Here is a 12,143-nt window from a genome sequence, read left to right on the forward strand (position 1 = left end):
CCAGTTCCTACCTTGTTCCTGCACACTGAAGACATGGCAAAGGATGTAAAAGAAACTAACAAACATGCTACACTAGTGTTGAACTAAAGGAATATTCTGGGTTCAATACAAGTTAAGCTCAGTTGACAGCATTTGTGGCATAATGTTGATTACCACAAAATTAATTTCGACTTGTCCCTTTTCTTTAAAAAAAAAAAAAGAATTCTGTGAGACACTTACAATGGAAGTGAATGGGGTCAATCCATTAACGTTAAAATACTCACCGTTTCAAAATTATGGACACAAGACATAAACAATGAGTTAACATGATTTTAGTGTGATAAAAATCACTTCGTTACCATGACGATGTAATGTCAACAACCCTAAAACGACTAAAAATTATGATTTAAACATTACAGCTCAAATAATACATGATTTTTCACAGAAGAATTGTGAAAGTGTTTTTATAAAATTATAACCTTCACGTTTATGCCTTTAAATCCTCCAAATATTGGCCCTATTGGCTTCCATTGTAAGTGTCTCACTGGAGCAATGATTTCTGCTTTTTTTTTTTTTTAAAGAAAAGGAGGAACGAGTCTAAATAATTTTTTGTGGTAATCAACATTACACCACAAATGCTGTAAATTGAAGATATTACAGTGTTATCAAGAACATCTAGCATGTTTATATATGGTTGACATATATCTATAACTGGACCTTTGATATTTAAATGAGAATCCTCATCATGCCCACAGAACTTTTCTAGTTCATGTGATCTCAATTAATCTGACCAATTAGAAATACACTTCCTGTTTTCTGTAGTCCTAACTGTTTTGCCTTTTTGCTGCGTTTTGAATTGTACATTCTAGCGCGTTAATTTCTCTTCATTAGTATCGTTTCGTCAGAGACAGTTTAGCAAAAATGGAACAGGTGTTCTGAAATTTTCGGTTTCTGAGGTTTTCGGTTGCACAAGGCGGAACGTACATGAATATTCATGAGTTTCCTGTTTCGTGATAAAACGACACTGAAAATATAAGCGCCTGCCCCCCGTATTACAATTCATCTAAACCAGGGCTCTTCAACTACTTTCTTGCAAGGGCCAGATTATCCAGATGAAAACAAAAAAAATTACATATTTATTTTAGCTAGTTAACACTTTCATCACAAGTAACATCTAAAAAACACCCGTAATACTATGAATTTATTTATATTAAAATAGTCACAGGGTATACTGTATATTGAATTATAATTTTTTTTAAGGTCTGGCCATAAATTCCTTAATAAGATCTGGCTGAAGAACAAACATGACTGATAGTCTTAAAATATGGACGAGCTCACAGATATTGTTACATCATATATCAGTTTTTGTGAGGATATGTGCATTCCTACTTTCATCAGGAGTATTTTTGATGGTTTACAGGAAAACTTAAGACAGCCTCATCGTGCCAAAGAGGATGCTTACAGAACTGGGAATAAAACATTGTACAATCAGGCCAGGAACACACTTACTAAGGAAATCAGAGTGGCTAAATAAGTTACTCTGTTTGACTGCAGGTTTGAAAAGCCCAGTCTCACACCCCTCCCCCGCTCTGATCTTCACTTCACACACACATCAAGAGAGCCCTGTTCTTTCTGGAACCCTCCTCCTCACCCCTCCTGCTGCTCAATCTGCACTTATGACCTGTGAGGCAAAATTACATAACAGAAAATACTTTGTAAAACAAACCCCAGCCAATAGGCAGAATAAACACAAAGAACATGTAGATTCATTCACAGAACGGTCTCGAAGGTGTGTTCCTCAACAAATTATTGGCTTTTCAGCTTCACAACAAAGTATTTATAGAACACACAGTGTCTCTGGTCTCTCTCTGTCTGTCTGTTGCTCCGGTGGCCTTTTAAAGCCCATCTCCATCATCTCTGAAAAGAGACACAGGTGTTTAGTGTTAACAATCACCGGGGGGGGGGGGTCACGTGACACCATTGCAAGGGGCAGACATGTGCACGACGAGTCCTGCGCACTTTGCTAAATTTGTTTTTATTTTCATGTTATAATCTGGTGAATTTTGATACACCCAGTTACACATTTGCTCTTTGATGCAAAACATGGCAAAGAAGTCAAAATCCTCGGGCTCTGGAGACATTAAAAGACACTTACGTGTTCAGGATGAAAGCCCCGACAGGCCTACAGACCGGGGACTCAATTTGGATGGCGCAGCGGGAGAGGAGATCCAGCGTCAGTTGTCCAACATGCCGGTGATGTTGACGAAGATTCTTACTGACTTGGAGGATCTCGCTGTAATCCGTCGATCGATTACGGCGATGGAAATAAAATTCTCTGAGCTAGTTACAAGAGTGACTGATGTTGAGAGACTAATCGATTTTTTGGAATCTTCAGAGAGGGAATTAACCACTAATCCGCCCGCGACCAAAGTTGATTTGGAACATCTCCTTGAAAAGCTTGAAGATCTTGAGAATAGAAGCCGCAGGAATAACTTTAGAATTGTTGGAATTCCTGAGCATGAGGAGGGCAGAGATATGGTGAAATTTTTCCCGAGTCTGCACGACATAACAGGCCGCGAGCTGGAAATCGAGCGAGCTCACAGAGTCCCAGCTCACAGATTTGCTGAGGGAGACAGGCCCCAATTGATTCTGGCCAGATTTCTGAGATCATCTGATAAAGATCTTGTGTTGTGCCAGGCGAGGAGCAAAGGGAAGCTTTCTTGGAAGAACCATAATATTTTCTTGTTCCCGGACTTTGCAAGTTCGCCAAGAGAGAAACGCGATCGGTTCAAGGAATGTAAGAAACTCTTACATCGGTGAAAGATCACATTTGCTCTGATGTTTCCGGCCTAAAAAAATGAAGGACGGTCGCAAAGTATTTACATGTCCCAATCAGGCAATGTCTTTTATTGAAACACTGGGTGAGTAAACCATTGGGTGTTTCTTATGTGAGTGGGTTGACTCGATGTACTTACTCTTGGAAGCAGTGCGTCATTTTGTTTTCTTTTTTCTTTTTGCGTTGGCTCCGCCGTGCGGCTGGAGCTTGTTTTTTTTTGTTTTTTGTTATTAACATTTTTTATTGATTTCAAGACAGACAAGAATAAATTTAACCACAAAATTATACATTAAGAATCAGCTTAAAACCCTTTATAACACCCACCCACCCATCCGCACAAATATAAAATAAGTAAATACCCACATATAAACAGACACACAAATAGTACATAAAAAAAAAAGACAAAGCCCAACATATAGTGAAAGAAGACGAAAAAATAAAAATAAAAAAATAAAATTGTCTCCCTCCACTGCTCCCCGCTAGGACCTCTCCAAATGAGACAAATAACTGCCCCATTTCATAACTCAACAGGTTCCCCTGCCATCTGGAAGTCATCTCCGTGAAAGCTGCCACTTTACCCAACTCCACTCACAAAATGAGGGTGCATCAGTTGACTTCCAACCCCTAAGGATTAGCTGTCTGCCAATCATCACGCTGGTTAGTACCCAGCTTTTCATATATATATCTCCTATATTCAGAACCCCTCCATCACCCAAAATACAAAGTCTGGGGCAAAATGAAAACTGAGTGTCCAGTACGTCACACACAAAATGCTGGATCCTCAACCAAAATTCCTGAATTTTAATACAACCCCAAAAAACATGGGTTATGTCCCCGTCTTCTGACAGGCATCGCCAGCAGGTGGGTGAGTCTTTAAAACCAATCCTGTACAATCTAGAGGGGGTCCAATAAAATCTATGTAAAATCTTAAATTGCATGAGGCGAACCCTTGCATCTCTAGATGCAGACTTTATGTTGTTTAGAATCCTTGCCCACACTCCCTCCTCCACTAACAAATTTAAATCTTCCTCCCATAATCTTTAGAGAGAATTTAAAGCTCCGTCCCCCAGACTCTGAATTAACAGGGAGTAATACACTGATGCCTCATGACCCTTCCCAAAAGCAGCAATCACCACTTCCAGAGTATCTGCTGCTCTAGGGGGGTGTATGCTACTCCCAAAAATAGAGCAGAGCAGGTGGCGCAGCTGTAAATACTTATAAAATTGAGATTTGGGAATCCCAAAATGTTGAATCAAATTTTCAAAAGATCTCAATACTCCACCCTCATACAGGTCACCAAGTGTATTAACCCCCCTCACAATCCAATCTGACCAACAGAAAGGGGACTTATTAATACATAGTTTAGGGTTCAGCCATATGCCCGAGGCTACGTTTAAAAAATATCAGAATTAAACACTCTGGACACTTTTGTCCATATCGAGTGCAAATGCAAAATAACGGGGTTGACTTAACTTCTCCAGCTAGTTTAATCAAAAGGCTTTGCAGTGGTGAGATAGGGGCAAGAATTTCCTTTTCAATACAAAACCAGGGAGGAGCTCTCTCAGGTGGAAGCGACCAATGAACCAAGTGTCTGAGACTGAATGCATAATAATAAAACAAAATCTTGGGTAGGCCTAATCCACCTTTGTCAATCGGCCTATGTAATTTACTGAAATTTAACCTGGGACGTTTACCATTCCAAATGAAGGACTTTGCGATACTATCAAATTGCTTGAAATAAGAGAGGGGGACATCTACAGGGAGAGATTGTAGCAGGTAGTTACATTTTGGAATACAATTCATTTTAATAACATTAACCTTCCCAATCATCGATAAGTGTAACGAAGCCCACCTGTCCACATCGTTCGAAAACCTTTTTATTAAGGGATCACAATTAACTCTGACTAAATCAGACAAATTTGCTGGCAATAAAATTCTCAAATACTTAATTCCCTGTTTGGGCCACTGGAAGGCACCCAGCTGGAAGGCCGTTACTGGACAGTATGCTGTCAAAGCCAAAGCTTCGGATTTAGACCAATTTACTTTGTATCCTGAGAATAGAGGCATTTAATTACCTTGTCAAGCTCCTCCAAGGTTATCTCAGAATCAAGAGGTTTTTTTGCTCAGTTGTCAGTTTAGGGAGATCTAATGGTTCCACAAAGTTCCTAATATCTTCATCAGTGGATGAAGACGTGGAACCATAGAGATCAAGATAGAACTCTTTAAAGGCATTATTAATATCAATAGCCGAGGTAAATATTTCACCACCAGCAGATTTCACTGAGGGAATGATAGAAAGAGACTCTCTCTGCTTTATATATCTAGCCAAAAGCTTCCCTGCTTTGTCCCCTGACTCAAAGCATGACTGTCTTGCCCTGAATAACCAAAACTCCACTTTCCGTGACAAAATAGTATTATATCTATATTTCAATCGGGTCAATTCTCTGAGGCCATCAGATGACATTCGGCACTTCAGCTCTGCCTCGGCACTTTTAATATTCCCTTCCAACTCCACAAGTTTTTGTACTTTGGATTTTTTGATGAATGAGGCATACTGTATGATCCGACCCCTAAGAACGGCCTTAAGTGCCTCCCAAGCCACGCCCACAGAGGATACTGAGGACCAGTTGGTCTCCATATAAACACTGATTTCAGTCTTTAACATTTGTGGGAAATCAGGATTTTGCAAAAGGGACACATTAAGGCGCCAACTATATGATTTCTTTTTCTCTGTATATGGCAACACCTTTAAACTCACCAGGGCATGATCTGAGACTAAGATATTTCCAATTGAGCAGTCAACAACAGATGAAATGAGGGATTTGGATATATAAAAAAAAATCTATTCTAGAATAAATCTTATGGACTGATGAAAAAAATGTATAGTCCCTACCAGATGGGTTCAAAAGTCTCCAAATATCCGTAAGACCAAGATTTTTACACATCCTGTGAAGCGTCAGTGTTGCTCTAGGGGACTTACACACTTTTGCTTCACTATGATCAAGGACAGAGTCCATCAAAAGATTAAAGTCTCCTCCCAATATTATATCATGAAGGGTGCCAGCGATTTGCAACATTCCTTCAAGATCTATAAAAAAGCCCTGATCATCAGCGTTAGGTGCGTAAATATTAGCCAAAATCAACCGTTGCCCTTGAATTTCAACTAACACAATAATTACTCTTCCTAATTTATCTTTAATCTGTTTGAGACATTTGAATTGTAGATGTTTATTTACCAATATAACGACTCCCTTGCTCTTACTTCAGCCAGCACTAAAGAAAACATGCTCACCCCATATCTTCCCAAATTTTTCAGCTTCCTGCGGGGAGAGATGTGTTTCTTGAAGAAACACTATATCATATTTCTTACGTTTAAGAAAAGAAATAACCTTCCTTCTTTTTATGGGGTGCCCCAACCCATTCACATTCCATGTGGAGAGAGATAATCCACTCATATTAACATTTGATATATTGATATAATAAAAAAAAAATTATACAGACCACATTCCCCATTAGTGAAACAATCAACCCCCGAACATCCACCGGAACAAAGCAAACAGAAAAAAGAAAAACGTGCGCATTAACCCCACGCATGACAGCGCCAACCGGCGACAATCCCTCTAAACTCAATAGGTCCATGAACGCACATGAGTCCCCATGACAACTTTGCTATCGGATTGCTAAATTTTGCCTCACAAATTTGTGAGGCAAAATTACATAACAGAAAATACATTGTAAAATAAACCCAGTCAATAGGAAGAATGAACACAAAGGACACGCAGATTAATTCACAGAACTGTCTCAAAGGTGTGATCTTCCACAAAACAAATTTCAGCTGATATAAAACCGATCAGATTCCTCAGTCAGACAAACAAATGTTCAGTGAGCCAGCTGTTATGAGTTCAACGGATGACGTATTCATTCCAATGTCCTGTAAAAAAACTCAACAAAACAAACTACAGCCAGCAGGAGGAGTAAGCATGAAGAATGAACAGATTAATCCACAGCTGTTGCAAAGGAGTGTATTCAATAGGACAAGCTCCAGCCACTAGGTGAAGCCAACACAAAAGGAAACAAAACCGGCATCCCGGTTCCCTGGATGGTCGAGTCAATTCACTCAGAGGCTGCATAAACATATATACCATGACTTACACAATCCGTCAACTTTATAAAAGACATCCTTTGTGTGAGCATGTAGATATTTTGCGGTCATCCATAGTGTCCACTCTCAATCTGTCCGGGAACTTAAATGCAAAGGTTTCTTTAAGGAATGTGTTATTCACAAAACAAGCTCCAGCCGCTAGGCAGAGCCAACGCAAAAAACCTAAAATGTCACCCAGCTTCCTCAAGTGTAAGTACAGCGAGTCAGGCCCACTCACATGAGAAACATCCAATGGTTTACTCAGACATTGATTCAATAAAAGACATTGCCAGATTTGGAAATGTAATACTTTGCGACCGACCTTCGTTTCTATTCTCAGTTTTGCTGGAAACATCAGAGCAAACGAGATCTTTCGCCGATGTAAGAGTTTCTTACATTCCTTGAACCGATCGCGTTTCTCTCTTGTCAAACTAGCAAAGTCCGGGAACAAGAAAATACTATGGTTCTTCCAAGAAAGCTTCCCTTTGCTCCTCGCCTGGCGCAACACAAGATCTTTATCGGATGATCTCAGAAATCTGGCCAGAATCGATCTGGGCCTGTCTCCCTCAGCAGATCTGTGAGCTGGCACTCTGTGAGCTCGCGCGATTTCCAACTTGTGGCCTGTTATGTCGAGCAGACTCGTCTAGGAATTTCACCATATCTCTGCCCTCCACATGCTCAGGAATTCCAACAATTCGAACGTTATTCCTGCGGTTTCTATTCTCAAGATCTTCAAGCTTTTCAAGGAGATGTTCCAAATCAACTTTGGTCGCGGGCGGATGAGCGGTTAATTCCCTCTCCGAAGATTCCAGAAAATCGATTCGTTTTTCAATATCAGTCACTCTTGTAGCTAACTCAGAGAATTTTATTTCTATCGCCGTAATCGATCGACGTATTACAGCGAGATCCTCCAAGTCAGCAAGAATCTTCGTCAACATCACCGACATGTTGGACAACTGACACTGGATTCCTTCTCCCGCCACGCCATCCAAATCGAGTCCCCGGTCTGTAGGCCTGTCGGGGCTTTCATCCTGAACACGTAAGTGTTTTTAATGTCTCCAGAGCCCGAGGATTTTGACTTCTTTGCCATGTTTTGCAACAAAGGGCAAATGTGTAACTGGGTGTATCAAAATTCACTAGATTATAACATGAAAATAATCAAAAATTCAGCAAAGTGCACAGAGCTCATCATACATGTCTGCTCCCTGCATGGCGTCACGTGACCCCGTCTGGAGCTTGTTTTGTGAATAACACTTTCCTTAAAGAAACTTTTGCATTGACGAATGATTACATTTGCATTGAAGTTCCCTGCCAGTTTGAGAGTGGACACTATGGATGACCGCAAAATATCTACATGCTCACACAAAGGATGTCTTTTATAAAGTTGACGGATTGTGTAAGTCAATTGTATATACTTTTATGCGGCCTCCGAGTGAATTGACTCGACCATCCGGGGAACCGGGATGCCGGTTTTTTTTTTTTATTATTGGTTCCGCCTAGCAGCTGGAGCTTTTTCTATTGAATAACACTCATTTTGAACAGCTGTGGATTAATCTGTTCATTCTTCGTGCTTATTCCTCCTGCTGGCCGTAGTTTGTTTTGTTGAGTATTTTTACGGGACATTGGAATGATTACGTCATCCGTTGAACTCATAACTGCCAGCTCACTGAACATATCTTAACAGTTTTATATCAGCTGGAATTTGTTTTGTGGAAGATCACACCTTTGAGACATTTCTGTGAATGAATCTACACATTCTTTGTATTCATTCTTCTTATTGGCTGGGTTTATTTGACAAAGTATTTTCTGTTATGTAATTTTGCCTTACAAATTTGTGAGGCAAAATTGTGCAATCCGATGGCAAAGTTGTCGTGGGGGCTCGTGGGCGTTCATGGACCTTTTGAGTTTAGAGGGATTGTCGCCGGTTGACACTTTCGTGCGCGGGGTTAATGCGCACGTTTTTCTTTTTTCTGTTTGTTTTGTTCGGGGGGAAGTTTGGGGTTTGATTGTTTCACTAATGAGGAATGTGGTCTGTATAATTTTGTTTTTGACACACAATTTATTTTTCTACTATATCAAAATGTAAATGTTAATATGAGTGTACTATCTCTCTCCACATGGAATGTGAATGGGTTGGGGCACCCCATAAAAAGAAAGAAGGTTATTACTTTTCTTAAACGTAAGAAATATGATATAGTGTTTCTTCAAGAAACACATCTCTCCCCGCAGGAAGCTGAAAAATTTGGGAAGATATGGGGTGTACATGTTTTTTTTATGTGCTGGCTCAAGTAAGAGCAAGGGAGTCATTATATTGGTAAATAAACATTTATAATTCAAATGTCTCAAACAGACTAAAGATAAATTAGTGAGAGTCGTTATTGTTTTTGCTGATATTCAAGGGCAAAGGTTGATTTTAGCTAATATTTACGCACCTAACGCTGATGATCAGGGCTTTTTTATAGATCTTGAAGGGATGCTGCAAACCGCTGGTACCCCTCATGATATAATATTGGGAGGAAACTTTAATCTTTTGATGGACTCAGTCCTTGATCACAGTGAAGCAAAAGTGTATAAACCCCCTAGAGCAACATTGACGCTTCACAGGAAGTGTAAAAATCTTGGTCTTACAGACATTTGGAGACTTTTGAACCCATCTGGTAGGGACTATAAATTTTTTTCATCAGTCCATAAGATTTATTCTAGAATAGATTTTTTTTTTTTTTTTTATATCCAAATCCCTAATTTCATCTGTTGTGGATTGCTCAATTGGAAACATTTTAGTCTCAGATCATGCCCTGGTGAGTTTAGAGGTGATGCCACATATGGAGAAAAAAAAAATCATATAGTTGGCACCTTAATGTGTCCCTTTTGCAAAATCCTGATTTCCAACAAATGTTAAAGGCTGAAATTAATGTGTATATCCTCTGTGGGCGTGGTTTGGGAGGCACTTAAGGCAGATCTTAGGGTCCGGATCATACAGTATGCCTCATTCATCAAAAAATCCAAAGCACGAGAACTCGTGGAGTTGGAAGGAAATATTAAAAGTGCAGAGGCAGAGCTGAAGCGCTGTATGTCATCTGATGGCCTCAGAGAATTGACCCGATTGAAATATAGATATAATACTATTTTGTTGCAGAAAGTGAAGTTTTGGTTATTCAGGGCAAGACAGTCATACTTTGAGTCAGGTGACAAAGCAGGGAAGCTTTTGGCAAGATATATAAAGCAGAGAGAGTCTCTTTCTATCATTCCCTCAGTGAAATCTGCTGGTGGTGAAATTTTTACCTCAGCCATTGATATTAATAATGCCTTTAAAGAATTCTATATTGATCTTTATAGTTCCACATCTAGGTCTACCGATGAAGATATTAGAAACTTTGTGGAACCATTAGATATTCCTAAACTGACGATTGAGCAAAAAAATTATCTTGATTCTGAGATAATCTTGGAGGAGCTTGATGAGGTAATTAAGTCCCTACATACTAGCAAGGCTCTGGGGACAGATGGTTTTGCCACAGAATTGTTTTAGATCTTATGCTACAGAACTGGCTCCACTTTTGTTAGAAGTTTATACTGAATCATTAAAGAATGGAAAGCTTCCTCCAACCATGACACAAGCCCGGATCAGTCTGATTCTTAAAAAGGACAAAGATCCAAGCGAGTGTAAAATTACCGTCCAATCTCCCTGATCCAACTAGATGTAAAAATATTGTCAAAAATTTTGGCTAACCGATTAAGTAAGGTTATGACATCTCTTATACTTATAGATCAGGTGGGATTTATTCGGGCCGTAACTCTTCTGATAACATCAGGCATCTCATCAATATCATGTGGTCAGTGGCGAATGATCAGTCTCTGGTCGCTGCCACCTCACTTGATGCAGAAAAGGCATTTGATATGGTAGAATCGGATTATCTTTTTAAGATTTTGGAAATGTATGGGTTCGGGAGCACATTTATTTTTTGGATTAAGTTACTTTAAGACACCCTGTAGCAGCGGTACAAACAAATGGATTAATCTCAGATTATTGTACTCTGGATAGGGGCATTCGGCAGGGCTCTTACCCCTTTATTGTTCTGTCTTGCCTTGGAACCATTAGCAGCCACAATAAGAAAGGAGGATGATTTTCCAGGGGTGATGATGGGAGGTACGGCGCATAAGCTTCTGCTTTACGCAGATGATATTTTATTATTTGTCTCTGAACCTACTAGATCTATGCCTTGCCTCCACAGAATTATTCATTCCTTTTCCAAGTTCTCAGAATACAAAGTTAATTGGTCTAAATCCGAAGCTTTGGCTCTGACAGCGTACTGTCTAGTAACGGCTTTCCAGCCGGGCGCCTTCCAATGGCCCAAACAGGGCATTAAGCATTTGGGGATTTTACTCCTAGCAAATTTGTCTGATTTAGTTAGTGTTAATTCTGACCCTTTAATAAAAAGATTTTTGAGCGATGTGGGCAGGTGGGCTTCATTACATTTATCGATGAGCAATTTGATAACATAGCGAAGTCCTTCATTTGGAATGGTAAATGTCCCAGATTACACTTCAGTAAGTTACATAGGCCGATGGACAAAGGTGGGCTAGGCCTACCCAAGATTCTGTTTTATTATTATGCTTTCGTTCTCAGATATTTGGCTCATTGGTCGCTTCCACCTGAAAGAGCCCCTCCCTGGTTCTGCATTGAACAAGAACTGCTTGCCCCTATTTTGCCATTGCAAAGCCTTTCCATCAAACTAACCAGAGAAGTTAAATCACACCCCGTTATTTCACATTTGCACTCAGTATGGACAAAAGTGTCCAGAGTGTTTAACTCAGATAATTATCTAAATGTTGCCTCGAGCCTATGGCTAAACCCCAAACTATGCATTAATAAGTCATTAATAAGTTGGTCAGAGTGGATTGCGAGGGGTGTTAATATACTCGGTGATCTTTATGAGAATGGTGTGATGAAATCCTTTGAAAATTTGATTAAATATTTTGGGATCCCCAGATCTCAGTTTTTTAGGTATCTTCAGTTACGCCACTTGCCCTATACTATTTTTGGGACTAGCATACACCCCCCTAAGGGGAAGAGACATACAATTTTATAAACTGATTCAGTGTGTGTATGCTCTGTTTGTGTAATCCTGCTTGTTTGAATCAATAAAAATTTTAATAAAAAAAAAAAACAATCACCAGGTGATGGCTCTT

Source organism: Myxocyprinus asiaticus, chromosome 18, assembly GCF_019703515.2.
Source record: "Myxocyprinus asiaticus isolate MX2 ecotype Aquarium Trade chromosome 18, UBuf_Myxa_2, whole genome shotgun sequence".
Classification (NCBI taxonomy): Eukaryota; Metazoa; Chordata; class Actinopteri; order Cypriniformes; family Catostomidae; genus Myxocyprinus; species Myxocyprinus asiaticus.